We start from the raw sequence: 12,767 nt of genomic DNA on the forward strand, positions 1-12,767 counted from the left end.
GGAGTGGCTAAGGTATATGATAAAACTACAAGAAGTTTTTCTTCTAAAATTCAGGATAATAATAATAATCTATGATAATAAATTTGGCAATTTACTTATTTTAAAACATGCTGCCAGATACCAAATAGCAATCACCAAACCCAAAAGCAGAATTATGTACAAAATTTAATGAAGACAAATTCTTAGTTGACATTAAAATGGAAAAAAAATCAGCCCAATTTACAATCCACTATTTCCATCTCTCAGAACTTGCAGAGAAATACATATCTGTGCTTTCTTGGACAGAATTTTAGTTTCAGTCTGTGGCTTGGAGGAAAAATCAATTAGGATCTAAGGCTTTGGTTGCTGAAATGGTGATTAGTTGTACCCCATCTACTTGAACCGTCTTTTGATCTGGCAACTATATTTAGGTAGTCATGATATCCAAAGGGGAGAAAAGAACTTAAACTTTTGCAATTGGAAAACCAAGTGATACTTTAAAAAACTTAACTGATCCTTGAAAATTGCTACTTACCAAGGGAAAGTAAAAATGATACATCAAGTAGGTTTAAAATTGTCTTCTTTGGCTCTTCCTGAGTTTGGCAGTATTTCTGTAGTAAATAATCATTTATCTTCTACTCTGCTGTGTACAGATTTCTATATGGGCACTTTGGGGAGATATAAAAAAGCAGAAATATGTATTAGGATTGAAGCATGTTAATTTTATGAACTGGAGGGAGGGAGAATGAGGGGTGACTACTAGTAGATAGATACAAGGGTTTCTCTTTGGGCGTGATGAAAATGTTCTGGAATTAAGTAGTGGTGATGCTCACACCACTTTGTGAATATACTAAAAACCACTGAATTAGATGCCTTAAAAGCATGGATATTGTGGCATATGAATTATAACTTAATTTCTTAAAAGACCATTAATTCCAAAACTTTAGTTATGACATACGTATCTATCTGTGTGTTGTGTAATCAAAAGCAGTGGCTTAGCTTGTAGTACCTGTTGTACCTGTTGTAAGGCTTATTTCTTCTGTGTTACCTACTGCTTCCCGATTAATATTCCTCAGTCACTTATTTCATAGTGATAGAATCTTCTGGTGAACTCTCTTTGCTTTTAGAGAAGTCTGTGCATGCAGTTGGACAGACTGTGCATGGACAAGTCTCAGGGCTGCCTTTTCCCTTCTGCTTTTTAGGATGGGTTCAAACTCACTGCTTGGCACTTAGGACGATCTGCATCTTAGTTCCAGCCTGCCTTTCATCAGCCTCATTCATTTATGGGCGCCTCCATTCTCATACTTCATTATTTTATTTGTTCATTGGTTCTTCTGTCAGTTGGTTCATTCATTCATTCATTCATTCATTCACTCACTCCTTTCAGTAAACTGTATACCTTGTGTTAAAATTGCCCCTGGTTGGTATGTTCGCTCCGCCCAGTGTGTAAAACCTGTGCTCGTTTCCATCCCAGCTACTTCTTCCCATCTTCTCCCTCAAACTCCTAGACATTCTCAGGATCCTGCTTACTTCTTGCCTCTTCTGTACAGCTTTTCTTTGCCATCACATAGCCAGTATTTCCTCTAAATGCTTAATAACATAAGAAAAAAACTCAGAGCAGAAATTGAGGCAACAGGAGATTCATTTGTCTGACTGTCTCTGGACTCTTCCGTGAGGTATCTGTCTAAAGAGTCTGCCTTTCACCTTCCAGATCTAAGCACGAGGGACCTGTGCTTCTGGAATTTATGAAGGATGTCAAACTGAAAAATGAAGGACCACTGCTCATGTGGATAGCTAGTTTTTCATGCTATTGAAGGATAGTAGCTACAAATTGAAGAAGAGTTACATATTTGTCAGAGTTGGCCTGAACTTTAAACTTTATGTGTATGGTTGTTACCTCCAATCTGTTGGAACCATGTTGAGATGGTAATTGGGGAACAGGTGAAAAGCACCTCCCATACTTTAGAGGATGTCCATGGGCATTGCTCAATTTGAGAATCTTTTTCTTTTTTCTCATCCAGTTTTTTGTTTTTTTAAGGTGAGAGAAGGGGAGATAGTGAGGCAGACTCACATGGGCCCAACCAGGATCCATCTGGCAACCCCATCTGGGGCTAATGCTCAAGTACTGAGCTATTTTTGGCACCTAAGGCTGATGTGCTCCAACAGAGCCATCTGAAATATTGATTTACTTTTGCCAGGAAACCTCTTTACATTTCTAGCTCTTACTGCCTACTTCAACATGATCAGGGACCAGAGAGCAGCCCCTCCAGTGTATGAGCCCAGTTTCTGTGTGGTGACTCTGAATATCTTTTAGGGGACATAGTTTTAGGTTGGCTTGACATGCAAACAAATATCCTTTAACTGTAGCTATTATTTGTTGATTGAATGAAAATTAAAAATGAGTCTTTGGAGTGAGGGAAAAAAAATTGGGAAACCCAATTTATTGCATCTAATTGTAGAAGTATATGGAAAGTTATATCGTGGTTACTTAAATGCTGTAAAAGTAAGAGAATGTTGTGTCTTCTGTTTGGAGATGCTGTTTATAGGTAAATAACGTAATAGCCATTGGGAATAAACTGGTGATTATTAACTTTTTTGGTTCACAGGTTTTTTTTGAGAAGCTGTTAAAAGCTAAGCACATATACGTGCACATGCAAAATTTACATATGATTTCAAAGGGTTCATGGAGCTTGAAGCACTTTAGTGGATCTGCTAGGGTCCACTGTTTTTATAAATAGTATGTGTTAATTTATTCTATGGAAATTATATTATAAATGTGTAATTTAAATTTTGCCTATAAAATTTAATGTAAATCATCTAGGTTATTGATAAATTATGTCAATGATCTAGCTGAGCTAAATACATATATGTTTATTACATACTTTATATAAAAGCCACAATTTAAATAATGTCTTAATGGAGCTTAGGTTGAAATGTACTTTTGGAGTACTATTTCTTTTTTTTTTTTTTTTTTTTATATGGGGAGGAAGTTTAATTATTTTTTAATAAATACAAAATTATATATCACATAATTTGGTGATATCATTCTTTTTTTTTTTAATAATTTTATTTTTTTAATGGGGTGACATCAATAAGTCAGGATACATATATTCAAAGATAAGTCCAGGTTATCTTGTCGTTCAATTATGTTGCATACCCACCACCCAAAGTCAGATTGTCCTCTGTCACCTTCTATCTTGTTTTCTTTGTGCCCCTCCCCAACCCCTTTCCCTCTCCAATTCCCCCCTCCCTCCTGTAACCACCACACTCTTATCAATGTCTCTTAGTTTCACTATTATGTCCCACCTACGTATGGAATAATACAGTTCCTGGTTTTTTCTGATTTACTTATTTTGCTTCGTATCATGTTATCAAGATCCCACCATTTTGCTGTAAATGATCCGATGTCATCATTTCTTATGGCTGAGTAGTATTCCATAGTGTATATGTGCCACATCTTCTTTATCCAGTCATCTATTGATGGGCTTTTTGGTTGTTTCCATGTCCTGGCCACTGTGAACAATGCTGCAATAAACATGGGGCTGCATGTGTCTTTACGTATCAATGTTTCTGAGTTTTTGGGATATATACCCAGTAGAGGGATTGCTGGGTCATAAGGTAGTTCTATTTTCAGTTTTTTGAGGAACCACCATACTTTCTTCCATAATGGTTGTACTACTTTACATTCCCACCAACAGTGTATGAGGGTTCCTTTTTCTCCATAACCTCTCCAACATTTGCTATTACCTGTCTTGCTAATAACAGCTAATCGAACAGGTGTGAGGTGGTATCTCATTGCCGTTTTGATTAGCATTTCTCTAATAGCTAAAGAAGATGAGCATCTTTTCACATATCTGTTGGCCATTTGTATTTCTTCCTGGGAGAAGTGTCTATTCATATCCTCTTCCCATTTTTTTATTGGATTGTTTGTTTGTTTGTTGTTGAGTTTTATGAGTTCTTTGTATATTTTGGATATTAGGCCCTTATCTGAGCTGTTGTTTGAAAATATCATTTCCCATTTAGTTGGCTTTCTGTTTATTTTGTTTTCAGTTTCTCTTGCTGAGCAAAAACTTCTTAGTCTGATGTAGTCCCATTCATTAATTTTTGTCTTCACTTCTCTTGCCTGTGGAGTCAAATTCATAAAATGCTCTTTAAAATCCAGGTCCATGAGTTGAGTACCTATGTCTTCTTCTATGTACTTAATTGTTTCAGGTCTTATGTTTAGATCTTTGATCCATTTTGAGTTAATTTTTGTACAAGGGGAGAGACTGTAGTCCAGTTTCATTCTTTTGCATGTGGCTTTCCAGTTTTCCCAGCACCATTTATTGAAGAGGCTTTCTTTTCTCCATTGTGTGTTGTTGGCCCCTTTATCAAAAATTATTTGACTATATATATGTGGTTTTATTCTGGACTTTCTATTCTGTTCCATTGGTCTGATTGTCTATTTTTCTGCCAATACCATGCTGTTTTGATTGTCGTGGCCCTATAATATAGTTTGAAGTCAGGTATTGTAATGCCCCCAGCTTCAATCTTTTTCTTTAGGATTGCTTTGGTTATTCGGGGTTTTTTATAGTTCCATATAAATCTGATGATTTTTTGCTCTATTTCTTTAAAAAATGTCATTGGAAGTTTGATGGGAATTGCATTAAATTTGTATATTGCTTTGGGTAATATAGCCATCTTGATTATATTTATTCTTCCTAGCCAAGAACAAGGTATATTCTTCCATCTCATTATATCTTTTTCGATTTCCCTTAACAATGGTTTATAGTTTTCATTATATAAGTCCTTTACATTCTTTGTTATGTTTATTCCTAAGTATTTTATTTTTTTTGTTGCAATCGTGAAGGGGATTATTCTTTTGAGTTCCTTCTCAGTTGTTTCATTGTTGGCATATAGAAAGGCTATTGACTTCTGTATGTTAATTTTGAATCCTGTGACCTTACTGTATTGGCTTATTGTTTCTAGTCGTCTTTTTGTGGATTCTTTGGGGTTTTCGATGTATAGGATCATATCATCTGCAAAAAGTGATACCTTTACTTCTTCTTTTCCGATATGATGCCTTTTATTTCTTTGTCTTGTCTGATTGCTCTGGCTAGAACCTCTAGTACCACATTAAATAAGAGTGGAGAGAGTGGACCACCCTGTCTTGTTCCTGATTTAAGGGGGAAAGCCTTCAGTTTGGTGCCATTTAATATGATGTTAGCTGATGGTTTATCATATATGGCCTTTATCATGTTGAGATATTTTCCTTCTATACCCATTTTGTTGAGAGTCTTAAACATAAAATTGTGTTGTATTTTATCGAAAGCCTTTTCTGTGTCTATTGATAAGATTATGTGGTTTTTGTTCTTTGTTTTGTTGATATGGTGTATTACGTTAATCGTTTTACGTATGTTGAACCATCCTTGAGATTCTTGGATGAATCCCACTTGATCACGATGTATTGTTTTTTTAATATGTTGTATTCGATTTGCTAGTATTTTGTTTAGTATTTTAGCATCTGTATTCATTAGAGATATTGGTCTGTAGTTTTCCTTTTTTGTGCCATCCTTGCCTGGTTTTGGTATGAGGGTTATGTTGGCCTCATAAAATGTGTTTGGAAGTATTGCTTCTTCAATTTTTTGGCAGACTTTGAGTAGAATAGGAACCAAGTCTTCTTTGAATGTTTGATAAAATTCCCTTGTATAGCCGTCAGGGCCTGGACTTTTATTTTTGGGGAGGTTTTTAATGGTTTTTTCTATTTCTTCTCTACTGATAGGTCTGTTTAGGCTTTCTGCTTCTTCTTGACTCAGTCTAGGAAGGTTGTATTGTTCTAGGAATTTATCCATTTCTTCTAGGTTGTTGAATTTAGTAGCATAAAGTTTTTCATAGTATTCTACAATAATTCTTTGTATATCTACGGTGTCCGTGGTGATTTCTCCTCTTTCATTTTGGATTTTGTTTATATGAGTTCTTTCTCTTTTTTCCTTGGTAAGTCTTGCCAAGGGTTTGTCAATTTTGTTGATCTTTTCAAAGAACCAGCTCCTTGTTCTATTAATTTTTTCTATAGTTTTTCTGTTCTCTAATTCATTTATTTCTGCTCTGATTTTTATTATCTCCTTTCTTCGGCTGGTTTTGGGTTGTCTTTGTTCTTCTTTTTCTAGTTCCTTAAGGTGGGAAGTTAAGTGGTTCACTTGGGCTCTCTCTTGTTTGTTCATATATGCCTGAAGTGATATGAACTTCCCTCTTATCACTGCTTTTGCTGCATCCCATAGATTCTGATACGTCGTATTGTCATTTTCATTAGTCTGTATATATCTTTTGATCTCTGCACTTATTTCTTGTTTGACCCATTCATTTTTTAAAAGTATGTTGTTTAGTTTCCACATTATTGTGGGATTTTTTTCCTCTTTTTTGCAGTTGAATTCTAGTTTCAAGGCTTTATAATCAGAAAATATGCTTGGTACAACTTCAATTTTTCTGAATTTGCTGATGTTGTTTTTGTGGCCCAACATATGGTCAATTCTTGAGAATGATCCATGTACACTGGAGAAAAATGTATACTCAGTCACTTTGGGATGAAATGTCCTGTAGATGTCTATCATATCCAGGTGCTCTAGTGTTTTGTTTAAGGCCACTATGTCTTTGTTGATTCTCTGTTTGGATGACCGATCTAGAGCCGTCAGCGGTGTATTGAGGTCTCCAAGTATGATTGTGTTTTTGTCAGTTTTTATTTTAAGATCAATAAGTAGCTGTCTTATATATTTTGGTGCTCCTTGGTTTGGTGCATATATATTAAGAATTGTTATGTCTTCTTGATTCAGTGTCCCCTTAGCCATTTTGAAATGGCCATTTTTGTCTCTGAGTACTTTTCCTGTCTTGTAGTCAGCATTATCCGATATGAGTATTGCTACACCTGCTTTTTTTTGGATGTTATTTGCTTGGAGTATTGTTTTCCAGCCTTTCACTTTGAATTTGTTTTTATCCTTGTTACTTAGATGAGTTTCCTGTAGGCAGCATACAGTTGGATTTTCTTTTTTAATCCATTCTGCTACTCTGTGGCTTTAATTGGTGAGTTTAATCCATTTACATTTAGTGTAATCATTGATACTAGTGAGTTCCCTATTGCCATTTTATATCTTGCTTTCTGTTAGTTTTGTGTCTTGTTTGATCCTTCTCTTTCGTTTTTCTATCTTTTGTTTTTATTTGGTTGTATTCCATACATCTTTCCTCTGTTGCTATCTTTTTTATCTCATGTGCTTCTGTGGTGGTTTTTTCAATGGTGGTTACCTTTGAGTAATGAAAAGGGTTCCTACCCTGTTCATTGTAGCGAACTATTTTGTGAGTACTTTTGCACTCCATCGTCCTTTGCTACTGTTAATCTCCATCTTCCCCCCCCCCCCTTTCTTTTTGTTGTTGTCACAGTTTAAATTTGGTTTTATTGTGTTCTTCTTGGAGCTTTTACTTGTGGCTATGTTTTTTTTTGTTCTTTGTATCTGATTGGAGAACCCCCTTTAGTAATTCCTGGAGTGGGGGTTTTCTGATGATAAATTCCCTCAACTTTTCTGTATCTGTGAATGTTTTTATTTCTCCTTCATATTTGAAGGATAGCTTTGATGGGTATAGTATTCGTGGCTGAAAGTTCCTCTCTTTCAGGACTTTAAGTATTGGGGTCCACTCTCTTCTAGCTTGTAGAGTTTCTGCTGAGAAATCTGATGATAATCTAATGGGCCTTCCTTTATATGTTGTATTCTTCTTTTCCCTGGCTGCCTTGAGAATTTTTTCTTTGCCATTGGTTTGTGCCAATTTCATTATGATATGCCTTGGAGTAGGTTTGTTGGGGTTAAGAAAACTCGGAGTTCTGTTTGCTTCTTGAACTTGAGGCTTTAGTTCTTTCCACAGGCTTGGGAAGTTCTCATCTATTATTTGTTTGAGTATGTTCTCCATTCCATTTTCTCTCTCTTCTCCCTCTGATATACCTATTATTCTTATGTTATTCTTTCTGATGGAGTCAGATAATTCTTGTAGGGCTATCTCATTTTTTTTTTAATTTTTGAGTCTCTTTCTTCTTCTCTCTGTTGTGCCTCAAGTTGCTTGTCTTCTATTTCACTAATCCTCTCTTCTATCTGGCCTGTTCTATTAGCTAAGCTTTTTACTTCGTTTTTCAGCTCGTGAATTGAGTTTTTCATCTCTGTTTGATTTGTTTTTATAGTTTCAATTTCCTTGGACATATATTCTTTGTGTTCATTGAGTTGTTTTCTGAGCTCCCTAAATTGCCTTTCTGTGTTTTCTTGTATATCTCGGAGGATTTTTAGGATTTCTATCTTGAATTCTCTGTCATTTAGCTCCAAGGTTTCCAATATATTAAATTTTTTCTCTATAGATTTTTCCTCATCTAGCTGTGTTACCTCTCTTTCTTTTGTATCCATGATATTCGATTTTCTCTTCCTTAATGGCATCTGAGGGTGGTTTTGTTGATAGTATTAATGAGATTTAATAAAGAATAAAAAGTTAAAAAAATAATAAAATAAAAAATCGAAAAGAGTTGTTTTTTTAAAAAAAAATTAATAATGAAATAAAGAAAAATAAAATAAAATAAAAATTTTTAAAAAAGGAAATTATTCCCCCCCTCCTTTTTTCCTCTCCTCTCCTCTCCCCTCTTTCTTGAGAAAATCTTGTGGTGAACTGTGAATTATAACGAACAATGCCTGTGATGGAGGGCCTGAATTGGGGAAAAGTAATAAAGGGGCAAAAAAAAAAAAAAAAGAAAGAAAAAAAAAAGAAAAACAAAAAAAAAGAAAAAAAAAGAGCGTATGTACCCACAAAAAGCAAATAAGGAAAAAATATGGGTCAAGAATAAAATGATTTGCTTTTATGTGCTGGTTTTCTAAGAGTTATGATGAGAGGAATAAGAGGAAAATGGAAAAATGGGGGGACAAATTAAAAAATTACTATTGTATTTAGTAGAACAAGAACTAGATAAAATGGAGAGCCAGGGATGGGCGCATTGCTAGTGAGTTAAAAAGGTGAAGTAAAAACCCCCCAAAATGCCACAAACATAAGTTTGTGTCCCAGATAAGATAATTTGTTTGTTATTGAGATTTGAATGAGAGGAGATGTAAAGGAGAAAGGAAGAAACTAATATAGAGGGAGAAAAGAAAGAGAGAGAGAGAAAAAAAGAGGGAACCACTAAAAGAAGAAAAAAGAAAGGAGAGAGAGAGAGAGAGAGTTAAGGGTTTTGGAGTGCAACCCTCATAGAGAGAAAGGAAGAGAAGAGAAAAGATAATGGGAGATGTAACACTTATGGGTAGTGTAGTTCAAGGAGAGGAGAGAGTAAGACCGGCAGAGAGTTAATCGGCCAAATTGGAGGAGGAAAAAAAGTATCAAGAATGAAGATAAGAGAAACAAACGAACAAATATAATAAAATGGGATAGGTTATAAAGTCTGCAGATTATTCTTGATTTTGAGAGGTTATCTTCTTGCTTTTTCTTTTCTCTCCCTCTTCCTGGTCGGTGACTCTGTACCCCGGGTTCTGCCCCTTTGGCATGCTCAGGTAGAGGTTTGCAGTTGATAAGTCTCTATGGCAATGTCATGTATTGTGCTTTAGTCTCGTTGGCAGTCGAAGCTCATTAGCATTTATATGCTCCGACAGTGAGAGAGTCCGTGTTCCTGGAGCCTTTCTCCTAGTCTTTCCTTCCTCAATTAGTAGCCTGATAATCCAGCTATGGGGTTGCTGCTGCCTCTGCCTGGATAGTAAGAGGCTCAAAGAGCTGGCAACTCCCCACTCTATTCACACTCAGCACAGGGCTCTGGGTAAGGCTCAGTCAGTCAGAGCTGCTAGCATAATCAGGCGGGCTTTCCGCCCACTCAAAGACCTCTGGCTCTGTCTGCCACTCTGTCTGGTAACACAGGCGGGCACCCACTTCCGGGGCGCTTGGAGGAAACTCTCACTCACTGGCTGCACGCGCAGACCAGGATATCCGGCCAGCAGTCTCACGCTCTGAGTGAAACCCCCAACCGCAGGGAAAAGTTGCAGCGTTGGAATTGAGTCTCGCTCTGTCCCCGTGCGCGGCTCCTGCAAGGCGCTGGGGCGGCCCGAGATTCCGCTTTGGCCCACACAAAGGCCCCTGACTCTGCCCCTCTATGTGATAACACGGGCGCGCACTGCCGAGGCACTCGGAGGAATCTCTCATTCACTATCTGCGCGCGCCAACCAGGATATGAGGCCAGCCACGTTACCCTCTGAGTGAAACCCCCTCCAGCACGGAAAATCTCCACCGTTGGAATTAGTTCTCACTCCCTCCCGTGCGTGGCTTTCCCAGGGCGCTGGAGCTGCCCAGAGACTCTGCCCTCGGCCCACAGAAAGGCCTCTGACCCTGCCTTTCTGTGGGGCAACATGGGCACCCACTCTTGGGGCCTAGGAAGAAATCTCTTGCCCAGTAGCTGCACGCACTGACCAGGAGACCGGGTAAAATGGCCGCCCCGCTTGTCTTTCTTTGTTTGGGTTTGGCGCGAGTGTTAGCTTTTATTGCCCTGGTTGCCACAGGATCAGTTTTTCCTCGGCTTGGATCTCCGCGCCACAGCCTGGTTCGGCCGTTTGTGCCGCGGCGGCCTGGATCTATTCACCCCTTTGCCCGCCTCAGTTTCTATAGTCACAGTTATCAGAGAAAGCCACCCTGTTTAGGTTAGTGAGGAAGGCGGAGCATTTCCTATTCCCTATTTCCTTCGGGGTTTGGTTATATATTTAGCCAATTTTTCACTCGACCATACCTTTGGGTGTATTGCGAAGCATCTGGAGGCTCCAGGTATAGGTTTTTCTGTTTCTGGTTGAAGATCTTGTTGAGTTTTGGGGGAGATTTATTGGTATCGCTTCCTACCCCGCCATTACTCTCTCAATCCTGGTGATATCATTCTTACTTCTGGAGTACTATTTCTAAAAGGAAAAGAAAATATTTTCAAGTAAAGGCTATTCCTCTTGAAATGTCAGTCATATGCCACTTCTAGAAGAAAAAGTGAGAAAATAAAAACATTTTTCTTAATATAATATAGCAAGTTTCAAAGTGAGCTGACATGCTTATGAAAGTAGGTGGGAGATGGGGTTTGTAAAGGAAGATTAAAATGTCATTTTATCTGAAAGTTTTTGTGATTCCCCAAGCTGTCATTGCTTCTGTATGGAAATGGACTCTTCTGGTCCCAATATAATACATTTTAAAATAGTTTATAAAGCAAAACAAAACATGTTCCTTTAGAAGTACTTTTTAAGCCTGTGAATGGCAGTGGTTAAATTATGGTGTTTAAAATGAAAACTGAAGCTAGGGTATAATTTTAATTATAATAATAGCCATAGGAGTGTCAGTTGCTAACTTAGTTGTAGATGTTATTAAACAAGTGACATATTTTCAGGCATTATTTTGATAGCAATTCAGTGGGTTTTTTTGTGATCTCTCTCTGTCTTTGCTATTTTTTAAAGAAAATATGTTCATGGGAGAGGGAGGATGTTTTAATTTCTTTCAGATGATATTTTCTCCTGCTGTTCCCAGTGGAGCACTCCTTCCTCCTCATCAGTAGTTGTCAGTGATGATGAACCAAGAATTATGGTTCTCTAGAATCTAGATGAAGGGCCATTGTAAAAGGCCCTTCTTTTCATAGATATTCTCCACTGAGTGAAACAGAATTACAGCTACTGAAAGGACAGTGAGATGTTGCCATTAGATACAGTGAGTTTAGTAACATTCAGGCCATTTAAAGGTATTTATTTTGCTCTTTTTAAAAAAAGCCATTCCTCCCTCCCTCCCTCCCTCCCTCCTCTCTCCCTCCCTCCCTCCCTCCCTCCCTCATCTCTCCCTCCCTCCCTCCCTCTCTCTCTCCCTTCCTCCTTCCCTTTCTTCCTTCTTTTTGTTCCTCTTTATGGCTTCTCCATCTAGTCAAATACAGCAGTTCCCCCTTATCTGCAGTGTTTTTTTTCCTGGCTTCAGTTACCCATGATCCAAAAATATTCAATGAAAAATTTCAGAAATAAGCAGTTGATAGGTTTTAAATTGTGTGCTGTTTTGAGTAGCGTGATGAAAATTTGTGCCATCCTGCTTCATCCTGCATAAGACATGAATCATCCTTTTGTCCAGCATCTCCAAGCTCTATCTAACCGTCTTCGTTACCAGATCTACTGTCATGGTAGCTCAGTGATTATGTTCAAGTCACCGTTACTTTACTTATTAATGGCCCTTACGCTCAAGGGCAGAGCAGCTGAACATTCAGATATACCAAAGTGAAGCTGTAAAGTGCTAAGTCCAAAGGTGTGTGTGTGTATAGGAAAAAACGTAGTATATATAGAGTTTGGTACCATTCAAAGTTTTAGGTATCCACTCGGGATCATAGAATGTATTTCCCACAGGTAAAGGGAAACTACTGTATGGAGATTTGCTGTGGAAAACATTCTCACCCATTCCTCACTTGGTGGGATATTAAAATTTTTTTAAAGTTTTATTTATCGATTTTAGAGAGAGGAGAGAGAGAGAAAGGTGGGAAGGTGGAGAGGAATGGGAAGCATCAGCTTGTAGTATTTGCCTCTCACATGCACCTTGATCAGGCAAGCCCAGGGATTTGAACCAGTGACCTTAGCATTCCAGGTTGACACTTGATCCTCTGCACCACCACAGGTCAGGCTTGACATTTTCAATAGACTCGAGTAGAATGGTCAGGATGCTCTGCTTTTTCCTCAGTCATGTCATATAAGTTTATTTAAATGACATGTTTGGGGTAAGTTACCTTTTCTGCATTAAATTAATGTTCAGTTGTTTAGTTTTTA

At 37.7% G+C, this 12,767-nt stretch overlaps 1 protein-coding gene across 4 annotated transcripts in view; it reads left to right on the plus strand.

The window, feature by feature from the left end:
- Window positions 1–12,767, plus strand: part of SMYD3 (SET and MYND domain containing 3) — a 740,343-nt gene that overhangs the window by 398,470 nt on the left and 329,106 nt on the right. The gene's annotated exons all lie outside the window — the stretch shown is intronic.

Source organism: Saccopteryx leptura, chromosome 1 (genome assembly GCF_036850995.1).
Source record: "Saccopteryx leptura isolate mSacLep1 chromosome 1, mSacLep1_pri_phased_curated, whole genome shotgun sequence".
NCBI classification, from domain to species: domain Eukaryota; kingdom Metazoa; phylum Chordata; class Mammalia; order Chiroptera; family Emballonuridae; genus Saccopteryx; species Saccopteryx leptura.